Raw genomic sequence first — 10,542 nt, forward strand, 5'->3', positions numbered from 1 at the left:
TCACAGGGATGTAAAAAGCTGACTAAATCAGGACTTCAGCAGTACACCTAATAGTACCCCTCCTTTCCCTTTTAAGATAAAAAGAAAAAAGAAAAAAAAGTAGTGACCATAAAATTCTTGAAGCCTCTGTTTGAAATAAGCCATTTGATGTGTCAGTGATAACCAGTTCTGCAGAACTATTCCATTTTCAAGTTCAGTACTCTCAGCTAATTTTTAAGCCACCTCTGAGTCTTTGGGGATTATAAATGGCCTGTGGAATAATTCTGACTATTCAAATAGTTAAACTATCCAACATAGGCAAGCAAGAGGTCCTGTGTGGACTCAGTACCCCAAACCTCTGCAGGCCCTATCATGAAAGATAAATGAGAAATGTTTTCTATTATCTTTTCTTGCTTTCCACAGAGTGAACTTTAAATCAAATTTTTAGCTTTATGTCACTTGAGAGAATAGTGAGAAGGGCTTTCAGGTGGAAGGAAAGCAATGATTGAAGATTGTGAAGGGTTTGAGAACAGACATGCAGTAAATGTGTTGTTGTTGTTAATGGTGTTGGTGATTTAGAATAGACAGCATTAGCTAGAAACAACCAAAAAAAATCAGTAATTTGCTCTCTATATTCAGGGGAAAGATGGAGTATACATCACTTGTGGTACATATTTAATAAAGAACAGTTTTCCTTCATCTTAAATGAATTTGGTGGCCTTCTAGTTGCCACTGCAAAACATCAAGAAGAGAGTATAACTGAAGCCCAATACATTTAAACAATAATGAATCAAATTTCATTACAACATGCAAAAGAATGTACCAGAATAATAAAGAAGGCACGTTACATTTAGCAAAAGAAATTATGTCTTTAACTGGGATTAGAGGCCACAGTGTCTCTTTGGGAGACCAATAGGTCTCTGTGGACAGGTCAAGGTCTCATAATTTTGAGACATTAAGTAAGTATGCAGTGAGCTTCCCAGAGACTCATAGAGTGTTTCAAAGTCAAAGTGTCATGAGATGATTGAGTTTCAGGTACCAAACTTTCCTACACTCACTAGATCCAGAATGGGATCCCTCTCAACTTCCTGCATCTACCCTGGTTGAAGTCAAATGGGAGATAAATTATGCTCTGGAGTAAGGCTTCTTCACTGTCCTCTGGATGTTTATACAACAGAAGGATCTTTGCTGGTACTTATTTTGTTTATTAAAATATTTTCATTAAAATTTGTACAAATTAGCATTTATGATTATCTGAGCCTCTAGTGTATACCTATACTTGTGGGTATGTTTGTATAGGGGTGTGCTGTTAAACTTATAGTATACTTCTATACCAATACTTTTCTTCCTGTAGATTCATATGTAGAGCACAGTTGGTCCCTTGTATCCTGATTCTGAATCCACAGAGTCAACCAACTGCAAATGGAAAAGATTTGAAATGAAAATAGTATCTGTACTAAACATGTACAGGCCATTTTCCTTGTTATTATTCTCCAAACAATACAGCAGAACAACTATTTGCATAGCATTTATTCTACATTAGGCATTATAAATAATCTAAAAATGATTTCAAGTGTAAAGGAAGACGTGGGTAGGTTATATGCAAATACTACATCATTTTATATAAAGGACTTAAGTGTCCATAAACTTTAGTAGATTGGGAGGCCCTAGAACCAGTATCCTGTGCATATGAAAGGACAATTGTATTTTATTTCAGAGACTTTAACATACATTTTTTAAACCATGTAAGTAAAATTCTTTAGAAGTTCTTGTTAAATTGGATGTGGTCAGATACATGATCAGTGGTCTCCATGAACCAGGGTAATGGGTGAGCTAAGAATTGGATTGTGCACACTACACAGAGTGTGTAACTGTGCAGAAGTGCCCAGCAGGGAAGGTGCACCCGGAAAACCCACCAGCCCTGAACTGGCCATGCATGTACCAGATTTGCATGCTCTGGCAGAAGGGGCATCTTCTTGCCATTTGCCTACCCAAGAGGCATAATTCAGTAAATGCAGGCACATGGTACGTGTTAAGTGGAAAGCTGGCTGAGAAGCCCTCGTTGTCAAAGAAAAGAAGGTACTCAATTCAGGATGAAATGGAAGAAAAGTCAAAATTACCTAGATTTGGTCTGGGTATATGAAATTAACTGGATCATGGCTTATTCATCAATAACGTCTTCAAGTAACTCCTCAGGGCCAGGCATCTGGTGAGATAACTGGTAGAGCTCTTGGTCCTGTATCAACTTCAGGCAGCAGAAGGTAGGAAGGCAGTCGCATGAGCAAAAGAAGTGATACCATATAATTAGTGCCCAAAGTTCACATAAGATTCTAAAGAACCTGGAGAATTTAAGATCAACAGCTTTGTCAGAAATGGATGGAGAAAAGGTCGTCTCCATTGAAGACCTGTTTCTCTCAGAGTATTCAAACCAAGAGTTATGTGAATGTCTGATCAGGATCCACCTACATCCAGTGATCCTTTGTACTTTCTGGCCCTTTATTCCTTTCTCTATGGATATTTTCTCCTTACCCTCAGAAACAGAAGTCCCATGTAATGGACCCCCATAGCCTAATCAAGCCCCATCAAAATTAAGCTATTGGTGCCATTCAAGGAACAGACAAGCTCATTGGTTGGACAAATGGGTCCATCCTACTGTCATATGGGTGATGTTCTTTTAATCCTTTGCTTCTGGGAAACATGTCAATGGGGCCCTCAAATCCCTGACCTGAGACTGACTAAGGTAGGGGTCACAAGCTGGCAGGAAGGTATTTGGGAGCAGTTGTTTCTCTTGGATCACCTTAAATCATAGCACATATGCAGATGCTTCATCAATCAAAAGAGGTTATAAAAAGTTTATTCCAAGCCAGAAAAAAAAGTTCCAATTTAAAACCACAGAGCTCATACATTCATTAGCATCGTTTTTTTCTTATTTCTCAAAAGAATTGCTGAGAAGGCCTTTGATGTATCAAATATTAAGCCTTTGATGTATCAAATGCTATATGCCTGGAGGGATTAGTTCTGATTAGAAAATTCTAGTCTCTGCTCTATCTCCCAACCTTTAACGACTCTGTGCCCTCTGATTAGGAGGTAAAGGGCAGCTGGCATTCTGTGGCTAGTACAGGTCAAGGTCTCACCCAAATGAGTTCCTTTGTCCCCATTCTTTTGGGAGGTTCCCCTGTTTGTGGTGCCATATTGTGTTTCTATCCATGAGAGATATCCCAGGGGTGTCCGTCCTTGGGGGTGTTAGGCAGAAGGACTTATGATATTGAGGATGTTCTTCACACTATTATGACTATTATGACTACATCTTTTCAAGTGTTCCTTCAGGATGAGTCACCAACATCTCAAAGATCCACTGGTTGGTTTTCTCCCAGGAAGAAAGGGCAATCTGGTGTCCTGTAGGCATCTAATGGTTCTCCTTTTATATACGTCTTTCTCCAGACTGTTTGACATCGGAGCAGAGAGAAACTGAAGACTTACAAGGACAGTTTTTTTAATATAATATTTCATGGGATGGGCCACATTTGCAGCTGAATGGTCTCTGTAAAGTGTGTGAAGAACAGTGGACATGGGCTGACTGCAGGGCATGTCCCTGACGCTGAGTCGCTTATCATTTGTATAAAATCCATCTTTGTTCATCTCTAATTTTAAACAACTCTTTAAATATTTTTTTCCTCATGGTCATATCCTCTGGAGAAAAAAGAAAAGGTGATTTTATAGGAAAAAGAAGGCATTTGTCAACTTTCCCAGCACTCTAGGGAACGATTATCTGAGATCTGCTGATGGTGAGCCTTCGGGCTCTCCTGCTCCAATGGAACCACCCTGGGTCACAACCCTCGTAACCTCTCAGGGTGCAGAAGGCAACCACTGGGCAACTTCCTGTGAAGGCTGCTTCCCTTAGCTGCAGTCAGAAATAGAAGGTCTTTTGCTAGTGGGGTACAGTAACTCAAATTTTACTCTCCCAGGGCTGTATACTATTTTGAGAGTGAGCAATTAAGCAGTGCTTAGATTAATGGCTCACCAGATAAACCTGGAATGATTCATTAGTTCTCCCTAAATAGTCACCCACCCAAAAGAGAGAATTTTTTTTCCAGAGGTGAACTTCAGGGTAGGCTTAAAGTACTTGTGTCCCAGGAAACAGCTATATTGTCTTGGATTTACGTACCATTCAGAAATAAGAGCTCTGCATAGTGCTTGACCATCCCCTGTACAGTGGGTAATACCACCCACCTCTCCTGCAGAGGCTCCCATCCTGACTCCCAGGGAAGAATTGGCAGGTGTTAGGTATCCTGGGCTGTCCTTCTACTTCTTATGCTCCCAGAAGGCTGTTCTTCCAAGGAGAGGCTGTGGCTCCATAGTGAAAGAACTGTGAGAATTTGCATTTGTTGGTTCTCCGTTTATATGTGGACATCTTTCCCACCTGGGCTCTGGGATTTGCCATCAATTGATACACACACAGCATAGAGAGAGAAAAGGTGATATGATGACTCACAGGATTCTCAAGGTCATGTCCTCGTGCCACAGACACAAACCTACCCTGTGTTGAGTAGCAGGTGAAGCCTGGTATAGGAGGAAGAGGAGAGAAGAAGACACTCATGAGGGTGAGAGATGCATTTATGTTTTGATTTCAAATTAAAGGTCATTTCTCATGGCCCCTGTTCATCCTCTTTCCTCATAAACTCATTCTCAAATTTCCTATGTTATTAAATGTGTATTAGGTTTCTTTTGGGGTAGGGAAAGTATCAGAGATTGAACTCAGGGGCACTCAACCACTGAGCCACATCCCCAGGCTTATTTTGTATTTTATTTAGAGACAGAGTCTCACTTATTTGCTTAGTGCCACACTGTTGCTGAGGCTGGCTTTGAACTCGTGGTTCTCTTGCTTCAGCCTCCTAAGCCATTGGCATCACAGGTGTGTGCCATTGTGCCTGGCTGTATTAGGTTTCTTCAGAGAAGCAGTGTTTTTCTTCTAATTTTTGACTTCCCACCTCACACGATTAAACTGCAGCGTAGGATTATTTTAAAGGAAGTTACACTATCCCCCACTTTTCACAGTGGGCTTTCTCGGGGGGTGCAGAGCTCCCCACAAGGCCATGAGGTAGATCCACATTTCACAGAGGGGCTACCTTCTCCCAAAGGCTCCAAAGGCCACCAGCTTGGGGCCTTATCTCAAGTGCTGCAAGATGATCTGTGGAATGGAGTTCCTAAAGCCTTTTCCCCAAATGATCAAGAGAATGCAAAACTTGGATTTTGGTATTTTTTTTCCATTTGATTAACAAAAATTTCCTATGTAGATATCTCCAAAGTCTTCTCATTTATAAGAACTATCACCATGAATTTGTTAACTTCTACCTTGGGAAACACTACACAGGTCATGAAAGGAAGCAAGTAATCCTGTGAACTGCCCTTGAGTCAGAATCAACTGAGAAGAGACACCCAATGAGATCCTTTGTCCCCAGTGCCTGGATGCTCTCCCTTTCCACCCCAAAATGGAATGCAGAATAGTTCCAGGGACTGTTGCACTTTTGTACATTATATACTTCACTATTTTATGAAGAACCCCCAGACTGGTGTCTGAATCCCCCCAGGTTTGATGGGTATAAGTCTGTGGGATACAGGTATTGATTCTTCTTCACTACTTCTTAGCATCCTAGAGTAAAACTCTCTGAGCCTTGATTTCATGATATGTCCCATGAGGATAGTTGTGAAGACTTAAGTTTGAATGTTTTTTAAAGGGCTCAACAGGACCCTCCCAGCCTTCAATCCAAAGTGAATGGCCAGTGCATACGCTTGATGATATTAACCTGAGGGGATCTCTGTAAAATTCAATTATGGGGAGAGAGGCACAGTCAGCTTCCGTGGGGAAGCTCTGAGGAATTAAACTGTGCCCAGAATACAGGAGGTGTTGACAGGATTCGGGGGCTGGTTCCAGAGCTTAGGCAGTATTGTGGACTGCTTGTTATGTACTCTGAAATCCATTTGTGGAAACTTAAACCCCAGTGAGGAAGCATTAAAAGTTAAGATCTTTAGGAGACGATTGGGTCATTATGATGGAGCTCTGATACTGAGATTAATGCCTTATAAAAGGAGACACTAAAGAGATTGCTACTTATTTTTCTACTTTTGACCATACATTTTGGTCAATTTTCTGTTACTACCATTAAATACCTGTCCTTTTATAGAAAAAAAGAGATGTATTCATCTCATAGTTTTGAAGGTCCAAGAGCATGATATTAGCATCTGCCTGGCTCTGGTGAGGGCCTTCTGGCTGCATCACAACATGGCAGATGGCATCATGGTGGGAACATATGTGAGAGGGAGGAACCTCATGGTGCAACCAGAAGCAAGATGCTGGGAGAGTCCAGGCTCACTCCATTCATAAATATCCATTCTCCCTGGGAACTTACTGACTCCTGCAAGACCCAACCCAGTCTGCGAGACTTCATTAATCCATTTATGACAGTAGATCTCCCAATGACCTAATTCACTTTCTACTATGGCCCACCCCTTAAAGGTTCCAACTACCTCAACATTCTATACCTAGCTTCCAACAGATGAAACTTTGGAGGCCACACTCAAACTATATCCAAACCATATCCCCTTGTGAGAATGCAATGAGAAGACAACCAGGAAGAGGGCTCTGGAGCAAAATGGGGCTCCTTTAAAAAAAAAAGTCTTATGCAACCAAATGATAAACCATCTGTCTCAAAAACTCCCCAGGACCTTACTAAGGACTGTCAGAGGACAGAAACAGGAGCCGAGCTATACTGTGAGATCCCCAGGCTGCATTCCTAAGTCTCTCAAGGGGCTTGAGGCACCTGAGGAGTGAGTCCTGGGCCACCAGGATGAGCAGTTGCTATGTCAAGGCCACAGAAGCACCTTATATGTGCTCAGTGCTGCAGCTACCTTGGCATTAGCCCTGGCCCTGGGGCTCACAGAGAGAAAACTGCTCCCTAATATTGCTCCTTTAAATACAGAATGGAGCTCCAGTGCCAACAGCCTTTGGCTGGTTTATAGCCTTCTCTAATTGTAACTCAGAGCACAGACACAACAGGGGAGTTATCCTAACTCACCTTAGAGCAAATCTTTGATGCTCAGTCCACATCTCTTATAACACTCAGTCTTGGGTGTTATAAGAAATTCAGAGGCCCAACCTGGGCTTACTCAATCCAGCTGTCAGGTCAGTCCTTAGTGATTCAAGTGAGTAACTGAGGCTGGAAACCCCTAGAATCCATTCAGGGTTTTATAGTGACATGTTCCATTCTCAGCATGACAATAAGACATTTCTACACAACACAGAAAGAAGGGAGCTCAGCTGCTTTGGCATAGGTGTCTTCTAAAAATTAAGCCAAGGACTAATGCAACAGGTCAGAACCTAGCCACCCCTTTCTGAGAGATGCACACTGCTCCCCTAAGCAAGTTCCTGGATGTTTAATTTGATGAAATCTTGCAGCAAGTGCATCACTAGTGAAGGTAGTCCTAACCTGGATTCCAAATGCAAAGCCTACCTCTGGTATAATCACCTAGAACTATCCAAACAGCAATGTAGCAGAACCCCATTGCATTTAATGGGCTTTTATGTTAACTTTAAACACATGGATTTGCTTCAATTACTTCAACACCACCTGCTTGAAGGACAGACTGCCAGATTAGGCTTGTTCATTTAGTTAAATCCATAGTCCCAATCTTCTCAATAGCTGGGGTTTTCCTAGAGATAGTGATGGTGTAGTATGCATGAAAAACTTAGATTTTCCTTTTCTACAATGCAAATTTGCCTAGGATTTTGGTGGTGGCAAAGTCTTTACTAGATAATTCAGATAGGCAAATTAACTGTATAGAATTTATTTTCTCCTGAAGTATATCATAGAGGGAAGTGTCCTTACTAAAGAACTATAAAATGTGGCACTGAAGTTTAAATGAGATTCAATTCTGGATTTGTAGTGACCAGTGACTTTTTCTGACTTACATCCCATGATCAGTGACCTCTTAAATTTGATCATTTCACCTTGAGGGTAGTTATCATTCCTTCAAATCCAGAGTCATAGTTTATAGTGCTTGGCATCACTTTACCCCCAATTTTAACCTTGAGGAAGTAACAATTCCAAGAGTTTTTCAGTGAAAAAATCTAAATGTGTATGAATGCATGCACATTTTATGATTTATAGTAAGGTATTTTTCTTAAAACCTTTCTAAATCTGATGACTGAATTTATAAAGGATAAATATTTGTCATCCATTGTGTATCAGTCAGGATAGGACAGGATATGCTGTGGTAACAAAATCTCTCAAATCTCAGTAGCTTCAATTGCAAATGTTTGTTTCAATCGCCTCCAAAGTGAACAGCAGAGGGCTCCACTCCTCTTTGTTACTCAACTTCTTAGGCTTCTGGAGGCACCACCATACTTACAAGTCACTTCATTGTTTGACACAGCATGGGGATATCTCGCTTTCCGAATGTCAATCTGAAGTGATACTCATCACTTCTGCTCTCATTCCACTGGTAATAATGCATGTGGACCCTCATTTCAAGTTAACCTAGGAATCTTATGCACAAGAGGAGGAGAGAAGACACTGATGTTGGTGAACACCAAGACCCACCTTAGTTAATAAGCACTTTCTGGAGCACTAGTTCTGCTATATGTTGTACTAGTTACTGATACCAAGGAAGTCCCTAAACTGGAGGATGATATTCTGTGGGGGAGGAAGGGGGAGTATAAAAAAGGAAGGGGTTAGACTTGTAGGTAGATACTATGTTACAACATGCCAAAGATCATAATGAAGGTATCTCCATAGAACGTGAACTTCAGATATGGGAACAAACATGATGGGGAATATTGATGAGGGTTAAAAAGGTAGGTGACGTTTGAGTAGGATCTTGAATAAAGGATAGTGTATCCCATTATGAACATATTGTAGTCCCATTTGAAATCTTTCCTTTGTGACTGTTCTTATGAGGCTTGTTTTAGTTTTGTAAGTTTCTTGACAGAAGTCCAACATTCTCTGCTTTTTCAGTGCGAGGAATAAACGTGAACTTCTGAAGAATCAAATAAGTAATACATGAGCACAGTGGTCTCATCAGTAAGAGCTGGAATTGTGACCCAGACGGAAGCTGGCAAGAGCCCAGGAGGTGAAAATGGAAACTGAACCAAGGTGGCTGCACTATATTTTCGACATACAATCAGAATGTGAGGACTTACAGGAATTCCTAGTTTCCACTGCATGCGACGGCCACCTGGGAAATGTTGTTCACATGTCATAATTTTGGAATTTCTGAACTATTCCAGTAGGTATGGCAATATAGAAACAGAATATCTTAAATAAAATGATCCCAGAAAATATGAGGTTTTTTTTGTTGTTGTTGCTGACACAAAAATACAGTCAGCAACTTTTATGACATCCACTTATTTCAAACCTGTACCCAAATCCACAAAGGGTTATGATTTCAATGAAGACAATGATAACAACTAACAAGAGTCTGGTAAGCACCATTTATAATTTTAGGCACATATTCATTCATACTCAAACCACCAAATGTTGCAGGAACCGCCAACATCTTTAACTTACAAATAAAAAATGACAAATGGTTGTGCATCTCACGAACGACCAAGTAACTGATGGAACTAGGATTTGTACCCCAATACGCCAACTTCAGAGCCCAAATGCTTCATCAGCCCCCTACACCTCTTTCATTAAATGACCTATCCTCCAAAACAAGGTAAATGACAATCCTTCTTCACTAATTAAAAAATAAATAAAAGGTCGGGAGTGGTGGCGCACACCTGTAATCCCAGCAGCTCAGAAAGCTGAGGCAGGAGGATCATGAGTCACGATCATGAGTCATGCCAACCTCCGCAAAAGCGAGGTGGTAAGCAACTCAGTGAGACCTTGTCTCTAAATAAAACACAGAATAGGGCTGGGAATACGGCTCAGTGATCTAGTGCTCCAGAGTTCAATTCCCGGTACCCTCCCCTGCAAAATTAAAATAAATTAATAAATGAATAAATAAACAAATAAAAGGCTAGTGCTGAGAGCCATTAGCCAAGTAGGTATGACAATTTCCTTGCCAGCGTACCCCATGTTGCTTACAGGAAGGACTCGTGGTAAAATGGACCTGCCTTGGACATTTTGCAGTGACATTGCATGTAAGGTGACCTTGCTCAAGGACCAGGACGGATCCGGGTTTAGGGCAGATCAGGGTTTAAGGCTCTCCTTGGATTTAGGGCGTTCCTGGTTTAGGACAATCCGGGTTTAGGGCGATTCCAGGTTTAAGGTTATTCCTGCTGGGGATAGGGCGTATCCTGCTGCCTGAGTTCCCCTTGAGTTCTCACGGGATTCAGACAGTATTTTTTGGGAGACAGAAGCCCAGTGGTGGTGTGGATTTGGGCAGAGAACGTGGTTTTCTCCAGAACGTGTTTTTAGAGGGCTGGTGTGAGATCGGGAATAAAGAATTGCTGTTTGAATCTACAAAGCTGTGAGTGGCTCGTGATTTTGTGCCCAGCTAAACTGTGGCAGGCTAGCAGATTTGTTTTAAAGATTACTTGTGTTAAATAGAACTTATGGAGGC

Source organism: Callospermophilus lateralis, chromosome 17, assembly GCF_048772815.1.
Source record: "Callospermophilus lateralis isolate mCalLat2 chromosome 17, mCalLat2.hap1, whole genome shotgun sequence".
Lineage (NCBI taxonomy): Eukaryota > Metazoa > Chordata > Mammalia > Rodentia > Sciuridae > Callospermophilus > Callospermophilus lateralis.